Source organism: Felis catus, chromosome B2, assembly GCF_018350175.1.
Source record: "Felis catus isolate Fca126 chromosome B2, F.catus_Fca126_mat1.0, whole genome shotgun sequence".
NCBI classification, from domain to species: domain Eukaryota; kingdom Metazoa; phylum Chordata; class Mammalia; order Carnivora; family Felidae; genus Felis; species Felis catus.
The window spans coordinates 50215673-50234625 of record NC_058372.1 but is presented as its reverse complement, the minus strand read 5'-3'; the positions used below and the strand labels follow the sequence as shown (position 1 = coordinate 50234625).

The following is an 18953-nucleotide window of genomic DNA, read 5'->3' as shown; positions in this document are numbered from 1 at the left end:
TTATTTATTTAGAGAGAGAGACAGCACGAGTGGAAGAGGAACACACAGAGACACAGAATCCAAAGCAGGCTCCAGGCTCTGAGCTGTAAACACAGAGCCTGATGTGGGGCTCAAACCCATGAACTGTGAGATCATGACCCGAGCTGAAGTCGGACGCTTAACTGACTCAGCCACCCAGGTGCCCCATGGAAGTGTTGTTTTTAAAATTGATGGGGTTCCTGGGTGGCGCAGTCGGTTAAGCGTCCGACTTCAGCCAGGTCACGATCTCGCGGTCCGTGAGTTTGAGCCCCTCGTCGGGCTCTGGGCTGATGGCTCAGAGCCTGGAGCCTGTTTCCGATTCTGTGTCTCCCTCTCTCTCTGCCCCTCCCCCGTTCATGCTCTGTCTCTCTCTGTCCCCCAAAAAATAAATAAACGTTGAAAAAAAAATTTTTTTTTTAAATTGAGCCAGGTGATCTGCTCCAAAATATATCAGTTCCCATTGAAAGCATGTAGACATGAACTCTTTCTACTCCTAAAGCCACTCCCACCCCTCCACACAGGCCCCGATGCTTCCAGGAACCCCCTTCCAAGTACCTCAAGCCACCTTTAAATGTCCAAAGACTGTCCCCCCACCAAGTCTACCCCTCCATGTCCCATAAACCTCAGATGCTATCTTGGGGTCACGCGGGATGGGCTTTTGATTTCTATAATACTTTAATTTCTTCAAGGTGAGCAAAGGTTATGTTTCTAAAAAAGATATTTCCATTTTCAGAGGAAAAAGAAAGTGTGAAAAGACCCACTTTGCTTAACTTTGCACTTTTGCTTTAAATCCTAATGAGTCATTGAAAATCCCCTTGATTGCTATCTCCAGGCTTCAGAGGTCACCAGAATTAAAGTACTGAAATTAATTTGGAAAGTGAAAAGCATCAGCCTCCCCTAATCTGACCCCATTTAGCCAGTCTGGGCTGTACTGGTAGGAGGAGGGAGGAGGACCTGGATAGAAAAAAGAAAAAAACATTGCAATGCTAACACCTCGCCACCTGCTACCGGAGGAAGAGCTGGTCAGTCTTATTTTCAAATTCCTTCCATCTGTCTGGCTTCCTCACTTGTCCTCTTTCTATTTTAAAAAATGTATCAGTGATTCAATTAAGTTTTGAGAACATCAATTTGTGGCGATAAACTCCATTTGTGAGGAAGAGCACAGAACACAGGAAGCCTTGGAGCTGAGGAGCAGCTCCGATTTTGGGCACAGGCCCAGAGCTTTCTGGTTAACTTTGCACTGCTCTCTTCATGTGGATTCCTCTCCTGCTCTGTGTGCAGAACAGTCTTCATCAGTCTCTCTCTGTTGATTTGCAGGAGTCCTTAAGCATGGCGGGGAAGCCCAAGCTTCACTACTTCAATGGCCAAGGCAGAATGGAGTCCATCCGGTGGCTCTTGGCTGCAGCAGGGGTAGAGGTGAGATGCTGATTTATTCATATCATTTTCGTCTTTGAATACTTACTTAGGGAGCTGGTGTAGAAAATATGATTATATGGATCTTGAACAAAAAGCCAATTTTGCCACCTGCTCTTTAGACTCTGGGCTGTGAGTGAAACAGTGCATTCTTTTATTAAGAATAAAAGTGCCCAAATAGCGTGGAAACTGGTTGTTGGCATTGAGCTCACCCAAGGTGAAGCAAATAATGACTAATGAGCAAAGGAAGGGAGGGAGGAAGAAGATGAGGAAGAAAGGAAGGGACCCAGTCTGTCAAACAGCTTCTTTTCATTTCATTCTTATCAGCCAAGTATTGGATATGTTTAAGTACATTAGTCTCAAGCCTGGGTGGCTTGGTCGGTTAAGCATCTGACTGTTGATTTCAGCTTAGGTGATGATCTGGGCTCAGGTCATGATCTCGTGGTAGTGAGATCAAGTCCTGCCTTGGCTTGCACTGACCGTGCAGACCCTGCTTGGGATTCTTTCTCCCCCTTTCTCTCTGCCCCTCCCCCACAGGTGCTCGCTCACTCACTCTCAAAATAAATATATATGTAAAAGAATATTAAGAAACAGGTAGTTTTCTTTAAATATATAGAACACTCTCATAGATACTGATGTTAGAACATATCATTCATTACCAAAACTATAACTATCCTATACTTTAATGAATTAAAAAAATTCTATTCTCAACATATTTAAAAGCTAAGTTACTGAAGTTTATAAAGACCTTTCAAAGATAAATATTTGTATCTGTAAATATTTATTGTGAGTAGAAAGCATTAGCCTCTTCTGTAACCCACACAATTAAAAAATTTTTTTAATGTTTATTTTTGAGAGAGAGAGAGAGCAAGCATAAGTGGGGGAGGGGCAGAGAGAGAGGGAGACAAAGAAATGGAAGCAGGCTCCAGGCTCTGAGCTGTCAGCATAAAGCCTGATGCGGGGCTCAAACCCAAGAGCCATGAAATCATGACCTGAGTCAGATGTTTAACTGAGTGAGCCACCTAGGCGCCCCCACACTTTTTTTTTTTAAAGATTTATTTACTTTTGGGAGAGCGCAAGTGGGCTAGGGCAGAGAGAGAGAGTGACAGGATCCAAAGCAGGCTCTGTACTGACAGGTTGACAGCAGTGAGTCCGATGTTGGGCTTGAACTCACGAGCAAGATCATGACCCGAGCCCATGTTGGACGTTCAACCGACTGAACCACCCAGATGCCACCACACATTTTTTTTTTTTTCTAATTGCTCCTAAATGTTCTCTTAGATCCAAAGATAAAAGAACAGGCAGTTTTCTTCACACTTACGGTCAGCTCCACGTGGTTTAACGTGAAAATAGCAAGTAACCCCATTCACTTGATATTTGTTAGGATGGTCTACATTCTGTTTTAGCCCTGACAGAATATGTAAGTTAATTCGTTCACTAGGAATGTAGATTCCTCATATGAATGCAGCTTAGAACATGGTTTATTATTTAAACATTTTGTGAAATAGACCCATTTTATGATACCTGGTGGTACAGAGGTTTTGAAAATATTTTAGGTGACAATAACAGATGTTTTATACTAAAATATGAAGAAACCTAAGAAACTATTTGCCAGGAAAAAGTCTGATGTACTGTAGGGGCTCCAAGAAGCCACGAAATACATAACTGGAATCTAGGTCCCCAGGTAGAGTATTTCTATTGTAATAGGGGCACCTGGGTGGCTCAATTAGTTAAGCATCTGACTCTTAATTTTGGTTTAGGTCATGATGTTACAGTTCATGGGATGGAACCCCACGTTGGGCTCTGCACTGACAATGTGGAGCCTGCTTGGGATTTTCTCTCTCCCTCTCTCTGCCCCTGCCACACTTGTGCTCTCTCTCTCTCTCTCTCAAAATAAATAAATAAAAAGAATTTCTGCTCTAATAAAGCAAAAAATCTCTGTGAAAACTTCACCAGCACTTTTGTCAAAAATTCCTTTGTTACGAATTTTTTTTAATTTTAAATTAAAATCTTGAAAATATGTGAAGTACAAAAAAGCTTATAATGAACATGATGCCACTATATGGAATGAGCAGTTATTATTATTTTGTCATATTTGCCTCCAGCCATAAAAATAAAACCACAAGGGTAATATATTAATATAATCTTTTAGAAATAAAGCATTAACAGATGAAGCTAAAATTCAGTTGGACTGTCACTCCCATGTCTACTGAAATAACCTCTATCCAGTCATCCAGCCTTTATATTTTTACATTCATGTGTGTGCTCACCAACCACTCGTGTGCCTTTTGAAATAATTTACATAAATGGTGCCTTTTGAGCATCATTCTATATTTTCCTCCTTACATTCACTATTATGTTTTTGAGATCTATTCATATGGAGATGGATAAATGATAGATGAATAAGGGAAGGGGGTGAGGAATTAGAGTCATTCTTTTATAATTACTTTTTATTTATTAAAAAATAAAAAAATTTTTTAAATGTTTTTATTTATTTTTGAGACAGAGACAGAGCATGAGCAAGGGAGGGGCAGAGAGAGAGGGAGACACAGAATCGGAAGCAGGCTCCAGGCTCTGAGCTGGCAGCTCAGAGCCCAACGTGGGGCTTAAATTCACGGACTGTGAGATTATGACCTGAGCTGAAGTCGGACGCTTAACTGACTGAGTCACCCAGGTGCCCCCCCCAAAATTTTTCAATGTTTATTTATTTTTGAGTCAAAGAGAGAGAGAGACAGAGAGTGAGCAGGGGAGGGGCAGAGAGGGAAAGAGAGAGACACAGAATCCAAAGCAGGCTCCAGGCTCTGAGCTGTCTGTACAGAGCCTGACATGGGGCTTAGACTCATGAACCATGAGATCATGACCTGAGCTGAAGTTGGATGCTTAATGGACTGAGCCACCCACGCAGCCCTAATTATTTTCTAGATCTCAGTTTTTATGTATTGTTGGTTTAGCATTAACTCTGAATAAAATATGATAAAACACGTGGGAGACAATGTGAACCCAAAGCCCACCTGTCAAAAACACTGCAATTTCTTCATGGGGGAGGGCACTATTTTTTAGTATATAATAAAACAGTTTGAACTTGTCATTTCTTCTTCCAATGACCTAATTTTTTCAAAACAATAAAAGGCCAATTCTTCTTTCTGAGCCACATGAAGCTCTTTCTGGGATCTCCTGACTCTTCACAGTTCTGATATTCAGGGTTGGTATTGTAGTTTGTCAGAGTTAGAAGAAAATTCTATAGTCAATATTTACCTTCTGTGCCTGACTTTTCTTTTTGATATAAGTCATAGCAAATTTTCAAAAGTTAAATAATCATGCTCTAGCACAAATGACTTTGCTTCGTTTATCCTTAGAGCAGAACTTGACAGGGCCCCTCACATAGTAAGCATTCAAGCAAAAGATATAATTGAAGAAGACACCCCATTAAAAACAAAAACGTTCAGGGGCGCCTGGGTGGCGCAGTCGGTTAAGCGTCCGACTTCAGCCAGGTCACGATCTCGCGGTCCGGCAGTTCGAGCCCCGCGTCAGGCTCTGGGCTGATGGCTCGAAGCCTGGAGCCTGTTTCCGATTCTGTGTCTCCCTCTCTCTCTGCCCCTCCCCCGTTCATGCTCTGTCTCTCTCTGTCCCAAAAATAAATAAACGTTGAAAAAAAAAATTAAAAAAAAAAAACAACAAAAACGTTCAGGTGGTAAACCCTTGCTTTGTGGTCTGGTGAAACTCAATCTAAGCCTACTAGAAAATTCCTCGGATAGTATGCAGTCTGAGGAATTTCACTGTATTCCACTCTCTTCATGGCCATACCCAGACGATGGGCTCCCGGGTGCTGCCCTCTCCCCAAGTTGCTCTCATGGATTAACCTGGTAACGCCCTGGTTGGAATTGAGGTTGGGCTTCACGCTCTGAGATCTTGAAGCCTGGCCAAAGCAAATAGTAAAGTTACCCTGGAGTTCCTGACATGAGAAATTTAAGGAGAAATTAAAATCACAAACAAATGTACTTTTCCCCCATCACACTACATGAAAGTCAAAAGTAATCTTTAAAATGTTTTTTAATGTTTATTCATTATTTTTTGAAAGAGAGAGAGAGACTGAGCATGAGCAGGGGAGGGGCAGAGAGAGAGGGAGACACAGAATCCAAAGAAGGCTTCAGGCTCTGAGCTGTCAGCACAGAGCCCAATGGGAGGGGCTTGAACCCACAAACCGAGAGACCATGACCTGAGCTGAAGTTGGAAGTGTAACCAACACTGAGCCGACAGGTCCCCCAAAAGTAATCTTTAAATTTAGGAAAAAAGGGCTTTGGGGAAAGCTTTGTTTTTATACTCTGGTTTCCCCATCTGTATTCTCATATTTGGTGTCAACTTTGGAATATGACTTCTTCCTATAAAAATTACTCAAATACATGAAGCACCTGGGTGGCTCAGTCGCTTAAGCATCTGACTTCAGCTCAGGTCATGATCTCACGGTATGTGGGTTCAAGCCCCACCCATCGGACTCTGTGCTGACAAGCTCAGAGGCCTGGAGCTTTCTTCAGATTCTGTGTCTCCCTCTCTCCTGCCCCTCCCCCTCTCATGCTCTGTCTGTCTGTCTCTCAAAAATAAACATTAAAAAATTATTCGAATACAAATTACACATTTAGCAAGATGATAGTGTCTAAAATGTAGTGGGTTTGGAGACAAGGGACTCTAGCCCTGGTTCTTCCACCTTTTAGCTGAGGGACTTTGGGCAAATCAATTAACCTCTCTGGGCTTCATATGCATTAAATGAAGGCTTGGAAAAGAAGAGCACCCAGAGTTGTAGCTAATGCTCATTTTCAAGGTTTAGGAACGAGGGTGATCAAATACCTCAGTTTAATGTTAACTCTACGTATTCAGGAATAACACTGGGAACCACATTGTCAGTACCTTTTCTTAATATGTTTTTATCATCCCAAATTGTAAATGTAAAATTTTTAAATTTTTTTTTTGTTACAAAGGGGGTAGAATAAAATCTTTGGGGAAAATACTGTTTTCCATTTATGCATTGTGTTTTCCATCTCTAATCACGATAGAAATAATACAGAAAACCCATTGTGTTTAAATTTTACATTAAAATTATACTGTACAAAATGCACGCATTCAATTTACAGATGTATTTTTTTCAGTTAGATTGTTACCACATAGTTTCTGAGATTTGCTGCAGTTTAAATTCTCTGTGTCTAAATAATAGAATGATCAAACAAACACTTGCTTGTTCTCGAACCCTGGAAATGAGGGACAACAAACACCACCCAAGGGAAAGTCCCGAGGAAGAGAGTAACAATGATCAACACTGAGCCAAACATAAGAGTTCGTCTTCTTTGGTAGGATCTCATTTAACCGTCATGACTGTCAGGAGTAGGTATTAGCTTCATTTTCCCACGTTAGGAAACAGAAGAGAGTAACTTGTCTGAGCTAATGAAAGGAGTAGTCTGCATTTAGATTATGATCTGAAAAGTCCATCTGGCAGGTTCCATCCATACAACAGGGGGTATCAGTGTTACTCAAGATCAATTGAATTCAGTAAATCCTTTGCTTTGGTTTTATATAAACATTTCCTTAGGTTCACAGAACACAGAAGAGGTCAGCATGGGTTCAATAACTACTTGAAACATTGGTTTAATTGGTGGCTAGACCATTTACTTCTATTCACTTATTTCTCTGTGATATCAAAAGTAATAATAAAGATCAAAATGATGCTGGCAACCCATTATTATATTCTGTCTTTCATTCTTTAGTTTGAAGAAGAACTTTTTGAAGCACGTGAAGAATTTGAGAAATTAATCCAAGGTGAGAAAAAAAGCCTGTTACACATGATGCTGTATTAGACCAAGGATGAGACAGGTGGTCTCTCTATCTCTGTGAGAGGCACACCACACACACACACACACACACACACACACACACACACACACACACACACTTTCTTTTTTTAGAGAGAGAGAGAGAGCATGCATCAGGGGGAGAGGAGCAGAGAGAGGGAGAGAATCATAAGCAGGCTCCATGCTCAGCACAGAGCCCAAGCCAGGGCTTGATCTCACAACCCTGAGATCATGACCTGAGCTGAGATCAAGAGTCAGATGCTTAACCGACTGAGCCACCCAGGCACCCCACACAAAGAGCAGAGAAAATTAGGTAGACAGTATCTGATGTATCTCTATGTCAAGAAGGCAGCACTTGGATCTTGCGACAAGCATATGAGAGTTCAAAGTGGGAGGAACCCTGCCTCCAAGTTCCTAAACTGTTACAATTTCAGCCCCATCCCCTTGTTTCCTCAGCCATAGGGATGATACTTTCTGCAGTAGCCACTTTCATGACACTGCATTGTCCCTTTGTTGCCTCTCAGTTCTCCAGGACCTAGTTAACTTCTTTGGAACCAGGTATGGTTAAAGTAACTAAAGTAACTGGTATGGTTCTGTCTCCCAGCTGGACCCCAACTGATGTAATTAGGGAGCAGAGAATGTCCTTACAGTGAAATCTGGTGGCAGCAGCAGAAAAGCCAGGATGCTCTCGCCATGGATCCAGTCCAGAGAACTAGCTCAACTTAAGGTGTTAAGTGGGAAAAGTGACAGCTTTGCTGTTTCCCTTCTGAGGAAGGGTCAGACAGATGGACAGAGAGGGAGGGAAGAATAGGGACAGAGAGTGGGGTTTAAATCAAACCATTGCTCTCTCAAGTTGTTGTTGTTAAATGCAAAGATTCCCTGAAGGACTGAAACATTCAGCCCAAAACAAAGAGCTATCACCCAGATGGGAGGTCGCCGGGATTCCAACTGGGAGAAGGGAGGGAAAGGATGGAAGATTCACACAGAGAGTGGTGTGCAATAATGTGTGGAAAGTGCATGGAGGCACATTTCAAGGAGTGCTTTGAATTCCAGGTTGAGATTAGATGTTACCGTCTTATAAGCAAAGAGGAGTAATGGAAAGGTTTAAACAGAGTGTTATGACTCCAGGAAAACAATCAGGCAGTGCATGTGGGGTAGGTCAGAAGGGTCCATCTGATCAACGTTACTCATCATCAGGCAAATACAAATCAAAACCACAATGAGATATCACCTCATACCTGTCAGAATGAAACAAAAGGTGTTTTTAAATCAAACAACACAAGAAATAACACAAGAAACCAAAAGTGTTTTTAATTCAAAAAATTAAAAGTAGAATGGCCCTGTGATCTGGTAATTGCCCTACTGGGTATTTACCCAAGGAAGACAAAAACACTAATTTGAAGAAATACATGCACTCCTATGTTTATTGCAGCATTATTTGCAGTAGCCAAGATATGGGAACAGCCCAAGTGTCCACTGACAGATGAATGGATAAAGAAGAAGAGGTGGTGTATATATATATCTATATTTAAATCTATAGATATGCAATGGAATATTACTCAGCCATAAAAAAGAACAGAATCTTGTCATTTACAACAACATAGATGGATCTAGAGAGTATAATGCTAAGCAAAATAAGCCAGCCAGAGAAAGACAAATACCATGTGGTTTCACTCATATATAGAATGCAAGAAACAAAACAAATGAACAAAGGGAAAAAGAGACAAACCACAAAACAGGCTCTTAACTATAGAGAAAAAACTGGGAGGTGGGGGAGGGGAGAATAGGGGAAATAGGTGATGGAGATTAAAGAGTACACTTATCACGATGACCATTGGGTGATGTATGGAATTGCTGAGTCACTATATTGTACACCTGAGACAAATAGAACACTGTATGTTAGTTATGCTGGAATTAAAATAAAAAACCTTAATTTAAAAAATGGAGGGCCCATCTGAGGGCTGAGTTACCACCTAGGACCTTACTATGATGGTTCAGAGGGAAAGAGAGTCTACTTTGTGGGGTGGCTATAGGAATGGAGAGTAAGTGATGAGAAAGGGGCATTCCTGGCCAGAAAGAAAGTTTCTGTGTCTGTACTTTGTTGTATCTCCCAGATTACACAACCTCAAGTCTTGCACTGTACACATTTTTGTGTGAATAAATGCATAAATATTTCTTTTATATCAGTCTCTAAAATATTTTAGTAGTATTTGATTACTTACTCTCATTTTGTAGCAGCTTAAGAGTTTAAAGAATATTTAGTTACTACCATCAGGGACAGTAAATAATGCAACTTCCCTTTGTATATTTTAAGGTGGAACTCTGATGTATGAACGATAGGGACAGAGAGTGGGGTTTAAATCAAACCATGGCTCTCTCAAGTTGTTGTTGTTAAATGCAAAGATTCCCTGGTCAAAATTCCATGGTCGAAATTGATGGAATGAATCTTGTAGAGACCAGAGCTATCCTAAGATTCCTAGCTGCAAAATATGACTTGTATGGAAGGAACATACAGGAACAAGCCTGGTAACAACAATCACTTCTTACTTAAAACAAAATTAAAAAAAAAAGAATATCTAACCTTTAGGCATGTTAGCAATCATAATAGATGCTAGATTAATCATAATAGACAATAGATTAACTGAAAATTCTTTTCTTATTTTTTAACTTCATATTACGGGAAAACTAACACACATCAAAGGAAAGAGAATGGTAAAATAAACCCTATTTACACAATGGTTACTTTCAACAATGATCAATTCATGGCCAATTACACAGTTTATTTCATTTTCTGATTCTTTATCTAGCACAAAAGCAAGGACAAGAACCAGTGAGGGAAATGGGACTCTTTCTCATGAAATCTGTTGTTTGCCTCCACTAGGTGGGAGTAAAGCACAGGGTAAAACACAAGAACCAACAGATTTGGGGCGTGAATGTGAAATTGATTCCAGAAGTATCTTTTGGAAACCACCTCGCTAGTCTCCGGCACACCAGATAGCTTCCCAGTCTCCCAGACAGTCTAAATTCTCACGTACACACACCAGTCCTTTTGCAATGGGCAACCTGGTCTACAAACCAGCACAACAGACTTGTCTTAATCTGGATTTTCTTTTCTTTTCTTTTCTTTTCTTTTCTTTTCTTTTCTTTTCTTTTCTTTTCTTTTCTTTTCTTTTCTTTTTGCTTTTCTTTTCTTTTCTTTTCTCTTTTCTTTTAATTTTTTATCTGGATTTTAAAATAGCAACCCTAAATTGTAAATTATTGCACGGAATTAGAAAACCATTAGTTGGTAAACAACAAACAGTCCATTTTTACCAAATGTGATATGTTTTAAATAAATTTCTCGTCGTTTTATTCACAGAATGCATTTGTTTTCAGAAGCTTAGCTTTTTTTTAATTTTAATTTTTTATTAAAAAAAATTTTTTTTCTTAAGTTTATTTATTTTTGAGACAGAGAGAAACAGAGCATGAACGGGGGAGGGTCAGAGAGAGAGGGAGACACAGAATCAGAGGCAGGCTCCAGGCTCTGAGCCATCAGCCCAGAGCCCGACGTGGGGCTCAAACTCACAGACCGTGAGACCGTGACCTGAGCTGAAGTCGGACGCTTAACCAACTGAGCCACCCAGGCGCCTCTCAGAAGCTTAGCTTTAAACTTTTTAGTGCAGTAAGATTTTTGAAATGCATCTTGTATTTTTAAATCTTAAAATAAGTTTTCTCTTGCTTTCTAGCAGATTCTAACTGCCAAATTTCTGCTGATTACATTCCTGCAGTGTAGTTTAACACATTCTTCTGTCTCAGTATTTCCTGGCAATTAGTTGTTAGATATTGAGGTTTTATCAGACTCAAATACTAGTGGTTTTTGCAAGGCTATTTCATAGGTATTGGTGCATTCCCTTATCAGGAAGCAAAAAAAAATAATGTCTGCTCATCTACTCTTTATGATCTTAACAGCCATTGGCATTCAATGCTATCATTCCTTCTGCATTTATTATCTAGAATACTCCTATAAAGAAAAACTCTCCTTTACTATCTGGTTACCTGGAGTACAGTTTCTCAAAGGAAATGCTAGACCTTTGTTTACCAATTTTCCAAATGAGTTGGCTCACCTGATTCCTACAATTAATTATTGTTATTGTTCTAGTATCACTGTGATCTCATCGATTTAAGTACCTTTGATGTGTTTCAATTCATGTTAGTTGTTATTCTTATTTATGCTCGAATTGTCCTACCTTTGGCAGTGGGAGCCAAGTGGCTCCTGGAAATGTTTGACCTTGCTCTAGTGGTCTCTGATAACTCCCTTATTACCTGGTGTAATATGATGATCCAAATTAATCCTGTGCATCTATTGTTCCAGACCTGGACTCAGCCATTCCTTGAAGGAGCTGTGGTTTTTAAGTACATCCTTCTCACTAATGTTTAAAATGGAAAATGAACTAATAATTTTTAGGTGCCTTCACTGGTATATCATTATAATGAAACCTTGTATGTGTTACATATTTTATATTTTAAACCTCTTTCAACTACGTAATCCCCAAATAACCCTAATGCTCAGAATGCTACTCTTCTGGCTCTCTACTGCTGCAGACACTTTCTCTCACAGTTCTGTGAGTTGACAGGGATCCTCTGGAGGGCACTAAGAGTCTCTCATGCAGGTCCTCACTCATATGTCAGGCACCTGGGTTGGGAGAGCTGGAACAAAGGGCCTGGCAGGATCTCTCTCTCCCTCCACATGACTTCTCCCTGAGACCAGCTTGAGCTTTTTCTTCCATGAGGTGGCTGACTTCCCTTAGAGCAGGTATGGAAAAGGATCGGGTAGAAGCTATAAGGCTTCTTATGACCTAGTCTTAGAAGTCTCAGAACATTACTTCCCCACATTGTGCTGGTCAGGCAAGTCCCTAGGACCCATTCAGATTCAAGGGGAAAATGAGACTCAGTCTCAGTGGCAGGAGTAGCAAAGAATTTGAGACCATTTCAAGAGAGTCATTGCTATTCTAGGTTAAAGCTAAAAGATCTGTGGCTCCAAAAGATTAAGAGACTCACTGTAGAGCAGGACAGAGGTTTTCCAATGCCCAGACCAGTAGTAGTCTTTTCACTATGCCATGGTGTCTCACCTAATGTAGTACCTATTTTTCTGTTCATTCAGGCATAGAGATGTGAGTGGCAAGGGGGAACCTGTCGAGTAAGTTCTGTGCCTTCCTAAATTGTTCTACTAAATTTGAGAACCTTCAGTCCAGATGGAGATGTTGTTGGCAGCATAGAGGTCCCTAGTTACCTCCCCCCACCTTGTATAGACATGGGTAATCTCATTGTTATAACATTTAAGCAGCCAAATATGATCTTTGCCTAATTTATTACTTTAGGAGTATTTTAATACATTGTGTTTTAATTAGCATTCATGTCACAGGGTTGAAATTCACACCCACATAATTGCTCACATACTTTAGTCCTAGAATTTTCCTTATTTCTCAAATTGATCTTAATATCTCAAAGAAATAACATGCAAGTAGAAATATTTGCTTTTAACTCATGAGACATTGAGATACCTGTTAACTAGGCAGGTTAAACTGAGGCATTAGTTAACATGTTTCTTTGGCTCATGAAATGATGGTTCCTTTACCTGGAACTCTTTTGATTTATCATCCCTTCTCTAGGATTGACATGTATGTAGAGGCCTTCAAGGATCTGAGTGACATGATTATGTTCTTTCCACTCTCTCTGCCTGGAGTGAAGGCTATGAATCTTGAATACATCCTTGAAAGAGCCACTACAAGATTCTTCCCTGTCTATGAGAAGGTAAGTGACAAACGTCTGCCCTGCTCTATGACATGGATCAAGGAGGAGAAAAAACAACTAAACTGAAAATAAAGAATGTTATTGGTGGATAAAGGTCCCAAAAACACTTTGTGAAAGCAAAATTCTTCCCCCAATTACAGTTATAAGACAAACCTGCCCTTCTTCCTCTCACTCTGGTCTTCTGCATTATATATTTTTAAGGATTTCATGCATAATTCCAGCAATATTTGTAGTTCTAGTGCTGACAGAATTTCAGTTACTTGATTTGATTATGGAATAAAACAGAGTCTTATAAAGAGGATTCCAAAGGGAAAATTCCACACTAATTAGAGAGGAGGGGGTGGAAAGGATGGATATTACTTCTAAAATACACTGGATAGTACAGGGCCCAGGACAGTTTATGAGGCTTATCAGAATTCTACACAATATTTTAAAATTAAGTTAAGAAACAAATTGTCATAAAAATAACACTATTTTTCATCTGTCCCCACATCTTTAACAGCTGAAAATAATGTCTGAAAAGCTTGAGCTTTAAGCAAATACTTAGTGCCAGTCCTAACACAAGGGTTGGTTGACTTCTTTGGTATCAGTGCTCTTGACCTCCAGCTGCATTCATTATAATATCAGTCAACATAGGCAAGCATCATGAAAAATGTTAGGGGTTTGGTAAAAATGAGACAGATCAGTTTTCCAAACCTAACAGCAATGCTGGTTTAATCCATCCTTTCTGGGTTGAGTACCGATGGTTGTAATTGAAGGATTTAGTACATACATTGAAATATATTTATATCAACAATTTTACAGCTTAATCATATAATGTAGATTGTTTATTTGATATTTATGTATTTTGTATAGATGATTGATACTCTAACTTCCTAGGTTATACTTTTTCATGTATTACATTAGGTGAGTTATCAGTCCCCTTGGTCCAAGATGGAAGATGAATCAAACTGAATAGTCTATACCTCAGACTTTCTCAGTATCATTTGTTCAAAATCATTTAAAAGATAGTCTATGGGGCACCTGGATGGCTCAGTCAGTTAAGTGTCCAACTTCAGCTCAGGTCATGATCTCACGGTTTGTGAGTTCGAGTCCTGCATTGGGCCCTGTGCTGACAGCTTGGAGCCTGGAGCCTGCTTCGGATTCTGTGTCTCCTTCTCTCTCTGCCCCTCCCCAGCTCACACTCTGTCTCTCTCTCAAAAATAAATAAATGTTAAAAAAATTTTTTAAGTAATCTATTCTGGTGTAATTAGCATATAATTTAAGAGATTTTTATCCTACAGTTTTACCAATAATGGCAATGGTATCGATGTTTAACACCGCTATTCCCAGGACTTAAGTGTTTGTTGTGGGATACTATGAAAAACAGAGACTTCTCTGGTGGTTAAAAATAGTATCAACAACATCATCACCACCAAAACGGTGCTAATCCTATGATGGCTCATTTTTGTTTTGTGCTTACTTTGTGCCAATCACTGTTCTATACATTTTGCATGCATGATTCCATGTAATCTTCATAACTCCATCAAAGATGTGCCAATGTTATCCTCATTTTGCAGATGAGGCAACCAGAGCTTAAAGAAGCAAAGTAACTTGCCCAGTGTCATACAACTAATAACACTGAAGCCTACAGTCAGGTCTCTCCAACTCTTGATCCCATGTCCAAGCAACACAAAATCACAGAGGTTTAAGGCTAGAAAATACTTTAGTGACCTTTCTACTCCAACCTTTTATATTCAGTTGATTTTAACACAAAGTGACCCATAAGTCAGAGCCTTATTAGAAGAAAATTTTCAGGGTGCTTGGGTGACTCAGTCGGTTGAGCATCTACTCTTGATTTCAGCTCAGGTCATGATCCAAGGGTCATGGGATCAAGCCCCACCTCAGGCTCTACACTAAGCATGGAGCCTGTTTGAGATTCTTTCTCTCTTACCCTCTGTCCCTCTCCCTCTCTCGCACACACACACTCTCTCTAAAATAACATAAAAATGTTAAGAAAGAAAAGAAAATTTGTTTATAGAAACGAGGCATGTGTCCCTTTGAGAATCGTGTTCTCCCACAAAGAGCAGCAAATCTAAGGAGCCTGTCCTGAGATGGTGCGAGGAGAGAATTATGATTGCAGACCCAGGAGAGCCACCAATCCAGGCTGTGAGGGGTAAAATTGTTCTATAAAGGTTCATAGAGAAGGTACAGGGGATATAATGGAAAGAAGACAAAGGTATATGTGAGATTAGGCTGTTTCTGGTGTTCAGAATACTCAGGAGGATTCGGGCTAGTCCACCTCTTTTAGATGAACAAACCGAAGCCCTCAGAGATGGGATTTACTTGTGCTCACACAGCTAGCCAATGGCCAAGATTAGGGAACTAGGTCTCTAAACTTTTAGAAGACTTTCTGCCAATCACACTTACTTTAAATTATCTTTCTAGGTATAATCCCTAAATCCTCTAATTCTTTTCAACTATGATGCAGGCACTAAGAGACCACGGGCAAGATTTTCTTGTGGGCAACCAGCTGAGCTGGGCCGATGTACAGCTCCTTGAAGTCATCTTAATGGCTGAAGAGTGCAAACCCAGTGTCCTCACAGGATTCCCCCTCTGCTACAGGCAATGCTCTCCAAATAACTCCCAAGAACTGCAGGAAGAATGAGTTTTTATCATTTGCTTATTCTTTCATTCAGTCATTCTCATTCTTATTCTCATTCTTATTAGCATTTAAGAACCTACTAACTTCTTTGTGCCAAGCTACAAAGATACCCTCAAAGAACACATCTAGTGGGTGAGACAAGCACATAGACAGATAACCTCAATATAAGGTAGTAAATTTAAAAACAAAGTAAGATACGGGAAAGTAGAGGAAGGTCATGTGGGCCAGCATGGGGATCTGGGGCAGACTTCTGGCAGGACTCAAGTCTCAAAGGTTTTGCCCAGAATGTAGCAGAACATAAAATGGCTTTCTTTCTCTAGATAAGGTGACAGGAAAACATTTAAGATATTCTCGTCCTAACACAGCAATTGTTTAACAATAACCAGAGCCACTGACTATACCCTTGTGTGCTAAGCATTGTACCAAGCACTGAAAGCACATTACTTCATTGATTTTATTTCATCCTCAAATGGGTAGGAAACGACTCCAAGAGGTCAAAGAACTTTCTTTCAAGTCACACTGTCAGTAGGTGACAGGACTGGTGCACAAACCCTCAGTCTGACTGATTCCATGGCCTGTGTTCTAAGACACTTTGCTATGTTGGTGGATTCCTTTCTAGCCTTTTAAATATATGCGTATTGAAAATAGTTGTATTCCAAGTTATGGTAATTCTGCAGTCTCCATTTCCCACTTCACATTACATTATATGCATGTTTTGGTATTTTTATTTAGTTTGCCTCATTTTTATACAATATGTTACATTATATGCATGTTTGGTAATATGGTATTATATTTTTGAACATTTTCATGATTATATAATATTCCATTTACTGTGCTCAGAATAACTTGCTATTTGTTATTTATTTTTGAGAAAGAGAGGGAGAGAATAAGCAGGGGTGGGGTGGGCAGAGAAAGAGAGGGAGAGAGAGAATCCCAAGCTGGCTCCTCAGTGTCAGGGCAGGGCTCGGTGACGCAGGGCTCCGTCTCACAAGATCATGACCTAAGCCAAAATCAGGAGTCGGACACTTAACCAACTGAGCCACTCAGGTGCCCCAGAACAACCTAATTTAAATAGTGAAAATCATAACAACTTAAATATTCAATACCTGAGGAATGTCTACATAAATGAAGATACATCTATTGGGTAGAATTTTATGCACTTACCTAAAGGCATATTTTCAAAGATGACATAACAACATGGAAAAATGCTTATGACAGAAAATCCTTATGACTTAAGGACTTGTATTTATTAGTTAGACATCAGGATACTCTGGAGTATTTGCTTTCATGAACAATGCTGCAACAGCATCCTCATGGTTATAAATTTTTCCATATTTAAGATGATATCATTAGGATGCAATCTAAAAAATGGGGTCAGTTGGTTACAGCCTATGAACATTTTTGTGGTTCTTGAGAAATATTGCCAACTTGCTTTGTACAAGGCATCACGATGTATGAAAATTCCATTCTATCCTCTACCTCCACCAGCCATGAGGAATATAATTTTTAAACACTTTCTCTCGGATGCAAAAATGTGCAATGTTTGTATTTTGTCTATTTTGCCCTATTCTCTTTTCATGGATAGTATACTTCTGCATTTTAGGAGTTCAAGGCCAGAATCAGCTGCATTCCCACAATTCACAAATTTCTCCAGCCTGGAAGCCAAAGGAAGCCTCCACTAGATGAAGGCTCCATTGAGACCGTGAAGAACATATTCAAATTTGAACGTGGCATGTTTCTTAAAAACATGGGTACTATAGTAGCCGAGTATTAACAAACGAAGAGGTCTAAAGGCCTCGGCACATCTCACTTCACATTTGTAGCAGTGCCCACAAAGGTATCATAAGGTCACTTTGATAAAGATAAGCAAAAGGAAATAAACTACCTAATACTGGCCTGTAAATCAGACAACACTTTTTCTGTTTTTTATAAAACAGTAAAACACCAATCCATCAGAATCATCCAAATAAAGATTCTTCTGCATTCTACTTATTGCAAAAGAGTACAATCCTGAGTAAGCCAATGGGTATTGAAGACTTCTTTAAAAAAGGAAAAGCCCCACATATATACCAGCCATCACGCATTTCCACATCCTTTTGGGAAAAGTCCAGGACAGAGCATAGCTTCAAACTAGTTTCTTAAACGTTCAACCACTAGAGTCTTTTACAGATAGAGCATATATTTTTATCATCAACTTCACACTTAGTTTCTACTTTAGTAATCTAAACTTTGAGTGTAAACTGTTGTCAGTCCAAATCTGAAGGGTCTTCTCAGTCATCTCTATAGTCAGCAAATACACACAGAGCACCCCAGTGATAACCACTTTTTCCAACCTTCTTGTGGTAACAACCTCTTTGCACCATTAGGATAAGTGGGATTTTTTTTTTTAAGTAGAATATTTTTATTTGGTTAAACTCGTAGGCCCCTTCCTGTCTTCCTCCCTCCCTCCCTCCCTTTCCTGAATTACTTATCACTGGAAGTCTAATAACTTCCTTGAAAGTCAGTGGGGAAAGGTAACTGAACACAAGCATATCAACTCTGTTCTTCTCAGCTGGGGCTCCACTCACCATCTCATGTAAAGAGTGGGTTTGAAATCTGACAACCCTGAGTAAAGACACCAGGATCAAAATTGCGGACTTTGAGAGCTTTAAGGGACCCGGTCAACCATTTAGTCCAAATTCCTCCTTAAGGATGAGAAACTGAGACCCAGAGAGAGGAAAGACCTTCCAAAGAACATGCAACCAGTCAGTGGGAGAACTGGGCTGGAACTCAGGTCTCTTGATGTTCAGTCTGGGGCCTAAAAGTAAGTGCCCTGGACATAAAGTCATAACTATTTCTAAAAATGAAGTAGTAACTCGGTGACAAAATCATTTTTATTTCAGAATTATTACTGTTTCAGTGAGAGAGAGTATCTGCTCTTAAGGAAGAGTTCTGGCTAAAAAAAAACCCAAAAACCTCCTTTCCAATCACTTTCATTAATAATCGAGCATTTAAATGTTAAAAATCGGGGCGCCTGGGTGGCTCAGTCGGTTGGGCGTCTGACTTCGGCTCAGGTCATGATCTCACGGTCCGTGAGTTCGAGCCCCGCGTCAGGCTCTGTGCTGACAGCTCAGAGCCTGGAGCCTGTTTCAGATTCTGTGTCTCCCTCGCTCTCTGACCTTCCCCCGTTCATGCTCTGTCTCTCTCTGTCTCAAAAATGAATGTTAAAAAAAAAAAATTAATTAAAAAAAATAAATAAATGTTAAAAATCA

The 18953-nt window shown here is 39.9% G+C and overlaps 1 long non-coding RNA gene across 1 annotated transcript; it reads left to right on the top strand.

Moving 5' to 3' along the window:
* Positions 1 to 385: 385 nt before the first annotated feature.
* LOC105260581 lies at positions 386 to 17690 on the top strand. Its single transcript, XR_002157140.2, has 5 exons — positions 386 to 1040; positions 1336 to 1434; positions 7185 to 7236; positions 12917 to 13058; positions 17306 to 17690. It is a non-coding gene; the product is annotated as an uncharacterized LOC105260581 (long non-coding RNA).
* The last annotated feature ends 1263 nt before the right edge of the window (positions 17691 to 18953 follow it).